This window comes from Thalassophryne amazonica, chromosome 23 (assembly GCF_902500255.1).
Source record: "Thalassophryne amazonica chromosome 23, fThaAma1.1, whole genome shotgun sequence".
Classification (NCBI taxonomy): domain Eukaryota; kingdom Metazoa; phylum Chordata; class Actinopteri; order Batrachoidiformes; family Batrachoididae; genus Thalassophryne; species Thalassophryne amazonica.
This window is the reverse complement of record NC_047125.1, coordinates 17,159,777-17,176,089: the sequence shown is the minus strand read 5'-3', so window position 1 is coordinate 17,176,089 and position 16,313 is coordinate 17,159,777. Positions and strand designations below refer to the sequence as shown.

Below are 16,313 nucleotides of genomic sequence, written 5' to 3'. Positions count from 1 at the left end.
TAAGAGCTAATTATAGTAGCAGCAGAAGGTAAAGCTACAATACAAAGCGGTGAACAGAATAAATAGAAACTCTTAATCTGGCCTGTTGCATCCTTTCAACCAGACTTGTCATCATAGCCTGGCGAAAACTGTTGTCCACATAAGACACCCTTGTTTTGGAAAACGACATCTGGAAATAGTTTAATTCCTTATTATGGAAATTGCTTGTGAAATAAATTGGTTTAAAAGAAGTCCTTATGTGTTTGTCTGTGCCGATGCATTTCTCAGCCTGAGCCACAGGAAAAATCAACTTATTTTAAAAGCTGAAAGTCCTTTCTGCAATTATTTTATTAGCATCACAGCACTCCATTTATTCACCATCAGCATTCACCACAGCATCTGTCATCTCATCAGCACTCTGCTAACAACGAAGACAAAGATAATTAATGATCCACAAGACAACAACAAAAAAAGTATGTTAAATTACATTAGTAACAACAACAACATCTTATTCATTATGAGTGGCTGAGCTTAGAGAAGTGGGGCTATGACATTGTTTCAGAAAAGTTCCGTATTGCTCGTCAACACGGAGACGTGAAGGCGGCATTTTCAGATTTATCCACAATGGGGCCCCTTTTTAAAATGTATTGTTTTCAACCATCAAAATTGGCCTTTCTGTGTGGACAAAATGATAATTCGATACAAAACTTCTGGATACGCCCGAACCAGGATGTGGCCTAAGACAGGCTAAGTGTTATTCTGGTGTTTTATTCACATATTTTTGCAGGCTGAGTCATGGTTTTCATGACAGGTGGCTTGGGTGAAGGCAATAAAAAAATATGATCCGTTTATTGCTTCAGTAACAGTGGAACTGTCAAGAAGCTATCGATACCTGCTAACAATGCTAACAAATTACACAACATACAAAGTAAATGACACAAAAATTTCACTCAACAGAAATACTGGGGCAGAGACTTCTTAGATGGTCAGTTAGTGCAATTAACCACACCTTTAAGTGAACCAGAGGTTGGGGTCACAACATTTGTGAATGTTGACATGCTTTATTAAAGAATAGCATATGCATTCACACATTAGCTGTTATCCTAAGCACATGCAATTACAGTAACTGTGCTTGAGGCTACTCAGCATTAACCACGGTTAGCATGTCCATTCCAAGTTCTTGTTTGCAAAGTCTTAGTTAAAATAATATGAAACTTGTTTTTTGTTGTTAATATTTTTATGCTTTTTGAAAAAAAAAAATCTGTCCTTTTTGTTGGGAAACACAGGTTTAATATCTAACTGAGATCTGTTGCCACATTTCTGACAGACTGCTTTGGCTTCAAGATGAAAGCACCCTTTAAAAACAGAGCCTTCAGCATTACTTGGCAAATTATCAATGCACGGCTTTGGCTGTCACTACGTGCTTTCAAATTAAATGTAAAAATCAACAAAGTACTTTGGTGTTGCTTGGCATTGATTGTATAAGTCTCTGGAACACGACTAGAGGGATAATCGCAATGGTTGCAGAAGATTTACTGTCATTCATATCATTGATGATGGTGTTGACGACATGACCATGTATGATTCCACAGAGGTCCACCTGGGAGATGTAATTTGGTCAAAGATGAAATTCTTGCACCTTAAAAGAAGAAAGTGCCCAACTTTTGACAAGATCTAGTCCATGCTTTGGGTGTATCGAATCAACAGCAGTTTTAAAGTCAAATTTTACAGATGAAATGTAGCACTTTATGTAAAATCTCTGACTCTTGTCAAACAGCTTAACAGCCACTAAGGCGGCACCCCATTCTCCGAGACCGTGCTAATTAAACACTGGGTAGGAAAGTGCATCAGGCCCTTCGCAATCTCCCCTCAGAGGCTCCATTCTGATGCAGCCTTCATTACATGCAATGCAAAGCCGTCTGTGTTGTTGACAACATGGAGATGTAGCGCAATAGTTCGAGATTTGAGAAGAGAAGCTTACCTTTGAGCACCCAAGCAACCGTCCCAATGCTTCAAAAGCTGCAGAATGCCAAAAAACAAACAAACAAACAAAAAAAATGTTAGAAAAGCATTTAAATCATTAAAGATACCATGCAAAAGATTTGAGTTCATGAATTTTGGCCGATGTATTCTGTGCTAACTCGATACTGCAATTTGTTTTTTTACAGCAGAAAGGACAAACATTTATGACCCACTGTGTTTGTCTGACACTTTAGCCCTTGCAATTTTCCACCACTTTGGCATCACAGCTTCAGTGTGGTACATCCCACATGAATTTCACACAAAAAAGGAGTTGCACGAACAAAGAGGAAAAGGCAATTGGGAAGTGTGGGGGGGGGGGGGGTGCAAAGCTGCTTTTAGTTTAGTCCTAATTAAAATATGGATGGTGCTCAAAAGGTCAGAGATTGTCCAAAAAGAACTTTTCATATAAAGTCACGTCACTTCTGACTGAGCATAAGGCGCTCAAGGTCTTGTAGATTAACGGCAAATTCACTTTCAAAAGAGGAATAAAGAGAGAGGGGAATTAGTTGTGTGACTGATGAACAGCATATCTCGATGCTCTGGTCTCTTTATTTTGATATTTGTTTTTTTTTTTCCCAGCTGGGAGATAAAACTGAGGCTTGGCAATGATTGCCAGCACAATTGATTCTGGCAGAGGAGTATGACTGCAGAGTATGAAGGCTAAGTACGTGAATGGTTGCTGTCAAAATGCTGCAGGTGAATTTATTCCTTGTTTATATGCAAGCTGTGTCATGGCGTTACTCAGAATAAGTGGCGACGGATTGATCTACAGTATGCTGCAGTTCCGCTGTTGTGTAATCGGGAGCTGTCCGATGAGCAGGCAACAGGCTGGTTTTAATTCCACGCTGCTGCGCATCTGCGCCACTTCTGGTTGAAGTGGGGAAAAAAAAACGGCAGGTAATCAAATGTTGAGGAGGTCTGATCTTCCACCAGGCACACAGCAGTGTACAGCGCAGCACAAGAGCCGTCGCTAGTTTCCGGGAAACAGTTGTCATTTTCATGCAAAGCGCTACTGGCAATTATACTGTGGGCCCATCTGTGCACCCATGGGCATGTTGGTCTTAAACTAAGGTGTGATCAGGTGCTGTGCCACCAGAAAGACTGTGCCATTAAAAGCCTGGTCGGATTCTGGTTGCAGGGATGCACTTTATCACATCATCAGTGTTGCGTGGTTGATTGCACGAACTGACAGTCTAAGAAGTCGGTGCTCCAGTATTTCTGTTGAGGGAAAGTTTAGTAGTTAATTTGTATGTTAGTACTGTTAACACTAGCATGTATTTGTAGCTTTGGTACATTAGCTTTGCTGATTATGCAGCTGTTACTAAGGCGATATACCGGAAATAATTTATAGTATCTGTAGCAGCAGAGCCATTAACGAAAACCTTCACCTAGGCATTAAAATATGCATTAATCAAATACTCAAACCAAATTTTGTCTGTTAACAATAGCTTGTTTGGGAACTCCAACAATCAAGCCCAGGTTACAAGAGTCTTGTCAATGTTTAATTTCTTTCAAATTAGCAAGGAGTGAAGCACTGCCAAAGATGGCGACAATTGGAGCCCTTGTTTGAGCTTCAAACCCACTCCTTAGAATACCTATGTATCACAGAGGTTTTGCCCAGGATAGTGTACAGTGCGACTTTGAATGTGGCATGGTTGTTGGTGCCAGATGGGCAAGTCTGAGTATTTCAGAAACTGCTGATTGACTGGGATCTCTAGGGTTTACAGAGAATGGTCCAAAAAGATGATATTGTGACAGTTGTGTCAACAAATATACATTGCTGATGTCAGAGGAGAATGGGCAGTGTGGTTGAATGGGTGACTGTGTGATGGTATCATGTCAATATGGAGCAACATCTCTGAGGAATGTTTCCAAAAACCTTGATGAATCTGTGCCACAAAGAATTAAGGCAGTTCTGAAGACAAATGGAGGTCCAACCCGGTACTAGCAAGAAGTACCTAATAAAGTCGCTAATAGGGTCAAAATGTTCTATTCTGGACTTCTTTCCAACATGTACTGCTATCCTGAATGGTGATGAAGAATGGTTGAGGCCAACTGTTGTGGTCTGCAGAATTGGTTTGGCTCCTGTTCTATTTTTGCCCCCCTCCTTCCTGTGTTTTCCTGCCAGTGGAGCTAATCATCACCAACACCTGCGGCTGGGCACACCTGCATCAAATCAGCGGCGCCTACTGAAACCTCGGCTGAACAGAAGGACACTGCCACATCAATCCATTCCACAGAGTGGTGTGGGGAAACCGGGCTAGTTCTACTGTCCTGCCTGGGTTCCCTGCACCTGCAGCCCACCCTCCATTGTCTCCTGGTCTCCATCATTCACAGTGTCACTGGTTTCTTGTCCAGCATTATTACAGTATACCATTATTACTTAATGGGACCACTTCTAATTCCTGGTACTACCACAACACCAACAGCCATACAACAGTTATCAATAAACCATCCTTTACGTGCATCTGTGCACCACAACGTGAAAATAGTCTTGGAATGATTCCATTAGCATGAGCCTAACATTGGTCAACTTGGCACCTTTTGTGCAACAACTGATTTGCATATCTGACATGAAAGCATGTACTGAAAGGAATAAATGATGGCGTAAACGTGTCCAACTCAAAGTTTTTGAGAAACTGCCATAGAATCTGATCGCCTAATTGTCTGATACATCTTGTCACTCTTCATTTCCCTGCAGGAGAAGCAGTAAATGATTAATAGTGTCACTGCAGCAATCAGCAGGCAATAAGAGAGCCAGCGGCAAGCCGTCCGACCACCTTCTGTAGATTTGTGGCTAATAATCGGTCGCAAAAATCATGAGTAAGAACATCACTTGCTAAAGATGCAAATAGAAGAAAAGCTGTCACTTTTTGTTTGGGGAGATGCTGGAAATTAAGCTCACTTTCAAAATTCCCAAGCTCAAGAGACCGAGAACAGTCGTGGGTAGCAAGGTACCATTCTTAAAATAGATTCGCTTGAAAGGAGCTACACTGAATGATGCTCAAATCTTTCCTTGAGTGCAGATGATGTTCGACATTTCATTATTGACTGTGATTCATTTGTGGAATAATTTGAATGTCTTCAATATCACAGGACGTATACTGTCAATGTACGAAACTGTGTTTTCATATCAATTAACTGTTGAAGAACTGTCTTCACAATTATTTCAGATTCTCTCCCTCAAACACCAGCAGCACTCTGACTCAGCTATTGTAATGATAATAGCAAATTTGCTCTACACAAAGGCAACGGCAAATTATTATTAAATGGAGAGTGGAACCCTTACGGCGTGACACCCTGTTGTATGTAAACACTGTCTGGCAATATCGAGCGTTGATATGCTTTGTCTGCTATACTTGTCAGGGTCAGTGTTGGTTTCTTTTTTTCACCCCCTACCTTTAGAAATTCTGTCCATTAGTCTCCCGACAGCCACCAATCAACCTGGGTGCAATTTAAAAATCTCTTCAACAGCTGCCAGTCCATGGGGCCAGCTATCAGTCCAACTGCCAAAGCCCAGACAGAGCCTCTGCTTCAGCAAGCAGCTTTCCATGCCAGGTTGACCCCCCCACAATCCCTCCCCCAATTTCCAATGGACTCAAGGGGAAAGACTCTATTTCTTAAAGATTCATTCAGCTGAAGACAAGATGACTGAGGTGCGGTTTTGAGGCCACCTCCATTCTGAAATGGAACCGAGACTGAAAGTGATCTCACAAAGTATCACAAAGGACCAGATACACATAATTACCTTGTATTCAAAGTAATTTAATTATTTATATTGTTATTCTGATGAGTTTTTGTTGTTGAGATACATTTTGGAACAAAAGACTAGTCTTGAATTTTGTCTATGTGGTTCTAAATATTGACTAAAGAAGGTTTTCATTGATTCTTTACATTGCCTTGAATAGTGTAAATTAGAATTTCCCACAGAATTTCACACAGAGACATTATCTGCAGCAAGATCTTGTTGTAGGTCTTTGGAGCAGGTCTGTGGGTTGACTATGACTGTTCTCACCATCCTTCGCTTCAGCTTATCTGAGATTTTTCTTGGCCTGCTACTTCAGGCCTTAACTTGTACTGTGTCTGTGGTCTTCCATTTCCTCACTATGTTCCTCACAGTGGAAACTGACAGCTGAAATGTCTGAGATAGATTTTGTATCCTTCCCCTAAACCATGATGTTGAACAATCTTTGTTTTCAGGTCATTTGAGAGTTGTTTAGAGGCTCCCATGTTGCCACTCATTAGAAGAGATGCAAAGAGGGGAAACATTTGCAAATGGCCACCTTAAATACCCTTTTCCCATGATTGGATTCACCTGGGTAAGGAGGTCAAGGGCCAGTGATCTTACAAAACCAATTTTATGTTCCAATAATTAGTGCTGAATGTATTCAAATCAATAAAATTACAAGGGTGCCCAAATTAATGCACCTGCCTTATTTTGTTTAAGTAATTATTGCACACTTTCTGTAATTACTAGAAACTTCATTTCACTTCTCAAGTATTAATGTGTTCATCTGCTATATGATTTAAAGTAAGTCCCTTCGGCTGCTCCCTTGTTTACACTCGGGGTTGCCACAGCAAATCCAAGGTGGATCTGCATGTTGAATTGGCATAGGTTTTACGCCGGATGCCCTTCGTGACGCAACTCCACATTACATGGAGAAATGTGGCAAGGGTGGGATTTGAACCTGGAACCTTCTGCACTGAAACCAAGCGCATTAACCACTTGGCCACCACCCCATCTGCTATATGATTTATTTAACTGAAATTTCTGATCCAGACAACCAATGAAGGTAAATCATGAAAATTATCAGGGGTGCCCAAACTTTTGCATACAACTCTATCTATCTATCTATCTATCTATCTATCTATCTATCTATCTATCTATCTATCTATCTATCTATCTATCTATCTATCTATCTATCTATCTATCTATCTATCTATCTATCTATCTATCTATCTATCTATCTATCTATCTATCTATCTATCTATCTATCTATCTATCTATCTATCTTAGTAATTTTTTGATTATTTTTATCATTGCATGGAGGGTTTTTCTTTTGGGGGGTGGGGGTGTAGAGGACAAATTCCTTTATCCAAATCTGGTTTTTCTATGGTTTTGCCCTTTTATGTCTTTTTTTTTTTTTTTTCTTTTTTTGCATTGGGGTTATTTCTGTTAGTGCACCTGTGAGGATTTGGGCAAACACAGACAGCAAAAAAGACTAAACTCAGTAGTTTTTTTCATTGAGAGGCTAAAAACGGTTCAGATCAACGTAGAAACACATCAGTCCTGTCACGGTGAAGCTCTGTAATCTCTCTTTGCTCTTGTAAATTCTGCATAGATTTATCGGTTGCCTCTGCTTGTGTGCTTGTGCTCAAATGTGCACGTTGCCTGAAACAATCAAGTGAAACCAGCTCGGGCTCGAGGCTGGGCAGCCTGCTGCTGTGCACTTGTCTCCACCATATGTCTTTGTCAAAAATATTTACTATGCGCCGAATGAGGGATGAAATCAATCCAACTGCAAGTTTCCCAGTTGCTCTTTTCTTGAATGCAGCAAAATTGTTCTGATACTTGCCAGATTGGCTCACATTGTCAAATATAACAACTGGCCACCAGTGACATTTGCAGACAGACCATCTGCTCTGCAGCATCCAGTCGTCATTTCGGGGAGAAGTAGAAGAGCAGAAGCCTTTCTCTTGTCTCAATTAGCAACTAGGAGAGACTGGTGAAAGAACTGCGCAGGTGTTACAAACCAATCAAAGATGTTTGCCTTGTGCCAGTTGGGAATGTGTCGAGGTGGTCCACCAGCACCATCGGACCAGTTTGACTCATTGACCAGATGTACTCGCTGACCTTCAATGTAAAGTTTCACCCAATCGGCGAGGCTTCTTCTCCTTCAAGCCTGAAGATAAAGCAATGTAAAGTTTCACCCAATCGGCGAGGCTTCTTCTCCTTCAAGCCTAAAGATAAAGTCAACACCACTGCACGGTTGTGTGCAAAGACCACGAGGCATTTTGATTATTCATTCATTTGGTGTAAAAGTTTGAGTTTATATTCCAATGGCAACCTCTTGCAAATCTTCCAAATAGCTGCTCCTGAGATCTTTTTAGCAATAATCTCTTTCAACCAAATAGTGTAATTGCTGCATATAGCCGAAGGAGTGAAGCTATTTTGAACTGCGGCTTCTGGAACCAGCTACAGGCATTGTGTTGTGGATGCTTACTGTCTGCCAAAGCTTTTAGTCCATTGTGTGTTCGCATCTCTTTTGCCCACAGCCACAGAACGGCATGAAGAAAAGATTCAGCTGGCTGGGTCGCACTGTGATGCACCTCGGGGATGTCTGTATGTTTTGCATGGACTGGGGAGGGTAATTGTTGGGCCCATTAACGGGAGAGATGGCTGTGGCTTTCAAACTGGAAAAATTGCCCAAAGCGAACTCACGTTATGGACGGTGTCTTTCCTGGTCGCATTCAGGAAAGGAAGTTAATGGAGTTGAAGTGGTGCATCTGGGTTTAAATTGAATCCGCTGCCAATGAAAGGGCTTTGATGTGGCAAATATCTTTTTTTTTTATTTGCAATCCCAGAGTGCAATCTATCAACATGAAATTGTGGGTATACGTTTGTCCCCAGGTCCATCAGAGGATGTTTGCAAACAGCCATGTTGTGCATATCGCCATTTATAAAAGACATTGTTACACATGTGGCACATGTGACTAATAATGGAATGCATTATAGAAACATCGCATATCCACTCATGTAAAATGTAGATGATACTAACCGGGACAATCTACAGAAGCCTGCACATGGGTTTGTTGAACGTGAGAATGCAGTGTTGCACGATAAACACACTGTCCTTGACAGATCCTTAGCCTGGTTAGTGGCTGGGAAATCAATTAAAATATCTTTTGCAATAGAGACCTGGCCATGAAAGCAGCATAACAATAATTACAACATACACAATACAAACAAACAGCATCATACACCATAAAATAATAATAAAAAACCTAACTATCCAGTTAATATACAATACAAAAACTAAGAAAGGAACATATTAAAGCAAACATTGAGGTTAGCGTTATGTGATCAGGCTAACAGTGGTTCATCCAGTCATACCTGTGTCCTAGGTGTCGGATGCGGTGTTGAATTTTAACACGCTATGATGCTAATCACAAATGGTGTAATGTAGTTAACAACCTAGTCAGTGATCGTTAATTTCCCACAGATAGAATGATACATGCTTAGCTGTTAATGGACCATACTGAAGAAAACACTCATTGAGGTTAGCGCTAGCATATGTGGTCATGCTAACAGTGGTTCATACAGTCGTACCTGTGTCCTAGGTGTTGGATGCAGTGTTGAATTTAACACCCTATGATGCTAATCACAAATGGTGTAATGTAGTTAATGACCTAGTCAGTGATCGTTAACATTTCCCACAGATAGAATGATACATGCTTAGCTGCTAATGGACCATACTGAAGAAAACACTCAATGAGGTTAGCGCTAGCATATATGGTCATGCTAACCGTGGTTCATACTGTAGTACTTGTGTTGCGATGCAGACAAGGCATTGGATTTGGACACCCTATGATGTTAATCACGAATGGTGCAATGTAATTAACAAGTTAGTCAGTGACCATTAACATTTCCCGCAGATAGCATGATACATGCTAAGCTGCTAATGGACCATACTGAAGAAAACACTCAATGAGGTTAGCGTTAGCATATTTGGTCATGTTAACCATTGTTCATACAGGAGTGTCTCTGTCCCAGGTGTCATGATGGAGATGAGGGGTTGGATTTTGATACCCTATGAGGCTACCACAAATGTTGCAATGTCATTAATGAATTAGTCAACTGCAGTTAGCTGCTAATGGATCATATTGAAGAAAGAATTCAATGAGGTTAGTGTTAGCATGTGTAATCACATTAGCCATAGTTCATACAATACTTAGTGTGTCCCTAACAGTCGGTCAACCACAACGTGCGTCAACAGATTTCACCAAATGCTAACCACTCTTAGCACGACCAGGTATTCTGACTGCTGACTGCGACTATGAATGCGACAATCAATCGAGCACCAACCACATCCACAAAATCCTGTTATTCCCAGAAGATGTTAATTTCTGACTTCAGCCAGTATTTTCAGATATGTAATTTTTTCTGAACTGCGTGAACCTCATTGAAATGAAATGATATATTGGGTTGCAGTATTGGTTATATGGGTGTGATTTTGTTAGAATGCACCCTATTAAGCACTGAGCAGTGACTGTACATATGCATCTCTGGTAGAATACAGAATATCAGTTAATAGTGGACGTGACCTTCTCTTGCCTTTCTGTATTCGTCAAGCATCATTAGTGAGAGGGTTAAGAGAGAGTCCTCTCATCCATATGTTTCACTAATTACCCAACACTTCTCCTCGTGGTTGTTTACTTGTCAAGGTGTCCACTGATTTTCTGGTTGTTTCCTTAAGATGATGTTGAGGTTTTAACACTTGAAAAGGCTGCGGTTCGTGGCTCAGCCGCGGTTGCAGAGGCAGCAGTCTGCACGGAGAGTGACACAGTTTTTCTGTAACCAAGCCATTCCATTCTCACGCCTCCAAAGCTCAACTCCACCACCCCCCAATCTATTTTCTGCCTGGCTAGCCCTGGGAAGCTGCATATATTGTCAGATAACTCTCCTCATATTCCCATACTGTTCAGTTCTCAAGTGTTTGAGGAGTGGGTTTGGAAATGAGTGCCCAAACAACAGAAAATGTTGATGTGATTTCAGACGAGATGCACCTTTACTGATGGGCCTTCATACTTTTTGGTTTTTACCCATCAGCCCAGAAAGTTGTTGATATCGAAGTTTGTCATTGGAAACAAAAAGCTTCTCAAACTGCTCACGTTGCTTGAAGTAGTGATGGAATTTGGTCTTACCTTTAGGGTTTAAAGCAGCTGGTTTTACAATATACATGGTGTGTTTATCTATTGAGGGATTTTGCTAAATGGAACATTGATGGCAGTCAGTGTTAGCAAATTTCTTCATGTTTTATTGGTTAGTTTAAGCCTACAGATTCAACGGCTGGTGTTATCCAATTGGTCACAAACTAACTGTTAGCAGTTAGTGTTGGCCTATTCAATTCCTTAGCGGTTAGTGTTAGCCCATGTGTTCAACAGCTTTGTGTTGGTAGTTTGTGTTGCCCTATTGGTCATGATTTAGTGGTTAGCCATTACCACTGGGCTATAAATCGCCTTTGTGGTTGGCAGTTGGTTTTAGCATATAGGCTGACTCTTGCAATTAGTGTTAGCATATTTGTTCATGCCTTGGTCATCATTGATGGCTATCCAATATATTTAACACCTCAGGGGTTGGTGGTTAGTGTTAGCATATTGGTTCATGCGTAAGAGGTTAGCGGCTCGTGTTACCCTATGTCTTCAATGTCTACGTGGTTGGTGGTTGGCATATTGGGGTCACTCGTGGAATTAGTGTTAGCAAATTTCTTCATGCTTTAGTCATTATTCATTAGTTTTGGCCAATATATTTAACACTTCAGTAGTCGGTGTTAACGCATGTTTCATGATTCAGTGGTTACTGTTGGTGTATTGCATGCCTTTGTGGTTAGAGGTTAGTGTTACGGTATTGGGTCATGCATTAGTGGTTAGTGGCTAGTGTTATCCTGTATGTTCAGCATGTTGGTGGTTGGATGTTGTCATATGCGGTCACTCTTACAATTAGTCTTAGCATATCTGGTCATGCTTTAGTTGTTATTGATTGTTAGCTGACATTTTTAGCACCTCAGTGGTTGGTGTTAATGTATTGGCTATGATTTTGTAGTAACTGTTGGTCTGTTGAACGCATTAGTGGTTAGTGTTAGCATATTTGTTCATGCATTAGTGGTTAGTGGTTGGCATATGGGACTCATTCTTGTAATTAGTGTTCGCATTTTTTTATGCTTTAGTTGTTATTAATTGTTAGCCGATATATTTAGCACCTCAGTGGTTGGCTTTAATGTATTGGTCATGATTTAGTGGTTTCTGTTGGCATGTTGAAAGCCTTCGCGGTTGGTGGATAATGTTGGCATATGGGGGCAGGAGGGACACTGTAACTGCAATTAGTGTAAGGCAAATTGATGTTTTTGCAAGAACAAAATGTTGATCAGTGACTGATCAGTTATCACATTTGTCATCTTTGTGGAATCATAGATTGGCCTGCCAAGCTACAGTCCTTATTTAAATGTCACAGCTAGAAAGATGCATGTAAAACAACAATTCTACAGAAACACGACAGCACTCATCAGTTTTGAAAAGTACCATATTTTCAATCAATAGCTTGCAGAAGAAAAAATAACTAATATAATCACAGTGAAAGTATCCCGAGCTGGCAATTTGCCTTCATGTCTCTATCCTTTCTGAGCTCGAGTTGCAGTTGTGCATTAAAAACGGCAGCGTGAGTGACAAGCACAAATAAAAATGCACACGGAGAGAATGGTGTGTCAGTGTATCAAATCAGATCTAGCAGGAGAAAACTTTCTCTGTGCAGTCGAGCGGAAATCACCTCGCATCAGGCAACAAAGTACGCCTCAACCATGTTAATAAGACAACAAATGTACAGTTTGGTTGTCACAGAAAACGTGAGCCTCCAGTTGATTAAAAAGGTGGGTGATATTTTACATTCTCTTTCTCAAATCTAATGGTGGGGGATATGATTAGAGGTCAAATAATTAATCCACAGTGTTCTCCTGAAAGTCATCTGAGTGGAAAAGCTCGTCTCAGTAGGATGCTGAGTCTGTGATGCCACAAGGTTTTTTTAATCTTACACTGAAACAAGTTCTACATTCCAGTAATGCTGACAACTTTGGACCTTTATACCAAACACAGCGGTGCGTAAAAGGGAAAAATGGCAACGGCATCGGTTCACAAAGTCGTCTGTGAATCAGCTCCATTGTTTGTCACCAGGCAACCGAGGTGCCCTTGGCGCAACCGAAATTTACCGCAACAGCTAAATATGAATGGGAAATGCTCAGTCAGTGATATTTTATGGGTGATGACTGTCTACAGCCTTTTAAAAATGTATTTATTTTAATTAGAATGTATTTCTGGAATTTTAAGGTAATATCAACTATGTTATTCTTGCCATATACGAAAGACTTTTCCCGGGGCAGGATTTGGCACACAGAAGACCCCGGTAAGTGAACAAGGCCAAGGGCACACCCACGTATTAAATAGTTGCAGCAGATAGATGGTTATTTTCAAGAGACAAGGGTAGACCATTGGTCTGTACCAGTTGCTTCCATTTGACACCCATGGTGATTCCAGCAATGCCCAACATCAGCAGAAGCTCCCAAATCTGACCTGGTATCCAGGGAACCATAACGCCCGAGAAACTGTATCATCAGCATAAATGAGACATCAACAGTAGTCTGTATTCGACCCACTTCTCCCCAGAAAAACCTCTGAAATTTAACACGTACAAAAGTACATACTCTACATGAACACGTAGGTTTGATCCTATCGGTCCTTACTCTAAATGCAAGTACACAACTTGTTTTTTGACGCATTCCTTCAATCCCCGTCGTGTCTACTCTCCCATGAATGAAAATCTCTGTACAGTTCACCACAGACGAAGTCTCTAAGCCGTTTGGATCAAGAATCTCCCCAGGCAAATCAGCAATTAGAACCTAAGCTGCCTTGTAAAATCAATTAGGCGGTGTTGTATGTGTTACAAGTGCAATACGAGCTGGCACCTCTCTAAATGGACCAGGAAGAGCAACTTCAGTCTTACAGGCCGTAATATGTATGAGTTTGTCGCAGATTTTTCCTCTGTGATCTCCATTTTTCGCAGGCGTGGGGTTGAACTGAGTTGGAGAATTGTTCAATAACTCTGCAAAATCTGCCAGTGAAACTGGTTGTCCATGAATTGACCCCGTAAACAAATTACTTACCCTTGGTGCACATTGCCCCAATATAATTGAGAGCTTGAATTGGTGGTCTTGCAGTTCAGTTAAGCTGATATTATTCTAGCCGTAACCAAAAGCATGTGGGCACTGAAGTGTCAAAATCAGTCGTTTCCCACTCAAAGCTTCTTCTCCAACATACATGGTGATGATTAATGTGATAGACTTTCTCTGTTATTTCCTTCTTCTCTTTATTTGGCTTTTGGAGCACACGGCACATGAACAGCTGCCGGCTTCGACAGAGTAGGAAGATCTGGAAAAGCGAACAAAGAGGGCAACATCTGCCTCTTTGGAAGATGATAAATTATTTTTTATTGGTATCTTTGTGCAGAAAAGCAGAATTCCCACAGGTGTTTTGCGTATTAGGCAGGGTACGCTCTAATTCCTCTGTAAGTACTGCGATATGAGGTGCCTTTGGAAGAAAAAATTCCCAGCAACAAGGGAAATAACTTAAGTTCTTGAGAATGAGTATGTGTTATAAAGCTTCACATAGTGATACTCTTTATTTGTAGTTGGGGCTCTTTCAAAGTCATGAGATTGGAACATAATCCCGTGATCAAAGCCTCATTTTTCTGTCAGAATTGAAGTTGTTGCAAGAAACAAGCAAAGCAAAGTGAGGACAGCTGTAAGTATACATGTCATCACTCCAAGACTATACCATGTCCACCTTGCAAGTATAGTGGCTGAAGTGGTCAACTGTGGGTTATCGAGGTTGGTTTCATGTGAAGCAGCAGTACTACTGGCCTTTGTTAATTTGACATGGATTATTTTACTTGTGGTCAGCCGTACAAACGAATGTTAACTGCAGTTAGGGTTAGCATGTGCTGTTGCACTTTAGAAACTAGCATTGCCATATGCTGGCAAGCTAGCCCCAGTTGATACGATCTGCATCCCTAACAGTTAGCGTCAGTTATCAGCCATGGTTAATATCAACCGCTAACTTATAGCATCAACCTCATATGGTCAACAGCATCCATAGTATGCCAATGCTAATGGCTAATATATGTATTTGCAAGAGAGTGGCTATACGCCCAACCATTGGGTCAATAAAGTAAATACGCGATCATATATGCTCAACCACAACCACAATGAGCACGCTTGTAAGCTCACTTCTGGTTTCAACGCGGGACGGAAAAAGGCTGATATTTTCTCGCCGGCTGCGGGAGCTGTGATTGGCACACCCAGGGAACAGTGTCAAACTAACACCATCTTACAGCTAACAAGCAACATTTTGTTCAGAAACTGTTTTGTCGTTGTTAACAGACTTCCGTTCAAAATACTTATGAAGTTTGTCTGTTTTCATCCATTGCGGTGTTTTTGCAGTAATTAAAGACGGCGCCATTAAATGTGTCAAACATACGCCACAATAGAGCCTTAAAAAGTGGTGTAAAAAACATAGTTTAGATGCACGAAACATGTCAAATACACAATCACGGTTGGGCGAATAAGATAAGACATTATATTTATCTGCCCAACGGTTGTGCATGTAATGTTCAAAGTATGACTTATCTGCCCAACAGTTGGGCGAATAAGATAAGATATTATATTTATTTGCCCAACGGCTGGGTGTATAGCCTGTGCCTGTTTGCAACCACAAACTGCAGTTATCGTTTTCTTAAACGCACTTTGTGCATAGGCAATGCAACAATGCACGGTTTGTCATGTGTTCCAAACTGTAAAATCTTGCAATTCTCTGAGAAATGCCATCTCTGTGTGTTGAGATGTTTGCTCATTTTCTGTATCATGAATAATCAAACATGACCACATTTTCAGGTTACTTATTACTGTTTTCTGGGAAGCTACTATTTGTACTGGACATGATGTCCACATAGAACATTTACTGAATTATAGGCTGTTTTCAGTCTAAATTCTGTTAGGGTGTTAAAATGCAAACCACAGTTAACAAATGCAATAATTAGAGGAAGAATTTAGACACAAAACATGATCAGTGAAGGTCAACATGCACTCGGCAGCGTAGGTCATTATCAGTTTGCAAATTATGAATGAATTTGGATACACTTTTCATTTTATTTATGTAAATCTGTGCATTTTCTAATGTGTTTTGCTGTGAATTCACATCTTGAGTTGTATTTTTCCCCATTTGAGGAGAAAATGGTCAGATAGCATTTACATCTAGACTCCATATGGGGTCACGTACACATTCCTGTGACTACATATGTGAACCACAGTTAGTATTTTCTTCAGAATGGCCTCTCATTTGGCAAAAATGCAGTGTCCACTATAAATAAACAATTCACCCAAACATCGTCCTACTTGACAAATGACAGTAATCTGTGAATGACCACCATCGCCTCCAGAGAGAGTTAACCACATCATACTTCATGCTCTGGGGATGAGCAAGGTCTGCTG

At 40.7% G+C, this 16,313-nt stretch overlaps 1 long non-coding RNA gene across 1 annotated transcript in view; it reads right to left on the bottom strand.

The window, feature by feature from the left end:
• The window catches only part of LOC117505144, a 512,557-nt gene that overhangs the window by 125,769 nt on the left and 370,475 nt on the right, over positions 1-16,313 (bottom strand). The window contains exon 8 of the long non-coding RNA XR_004559034.1: positions 1,961-1,998. This is a non-coding gene — a long non-coding RNA (uncharacterized LOC117505144). The remainder of the gene's footprint in view (positions 1-1,960; positions 1,999-16,313) is intronic.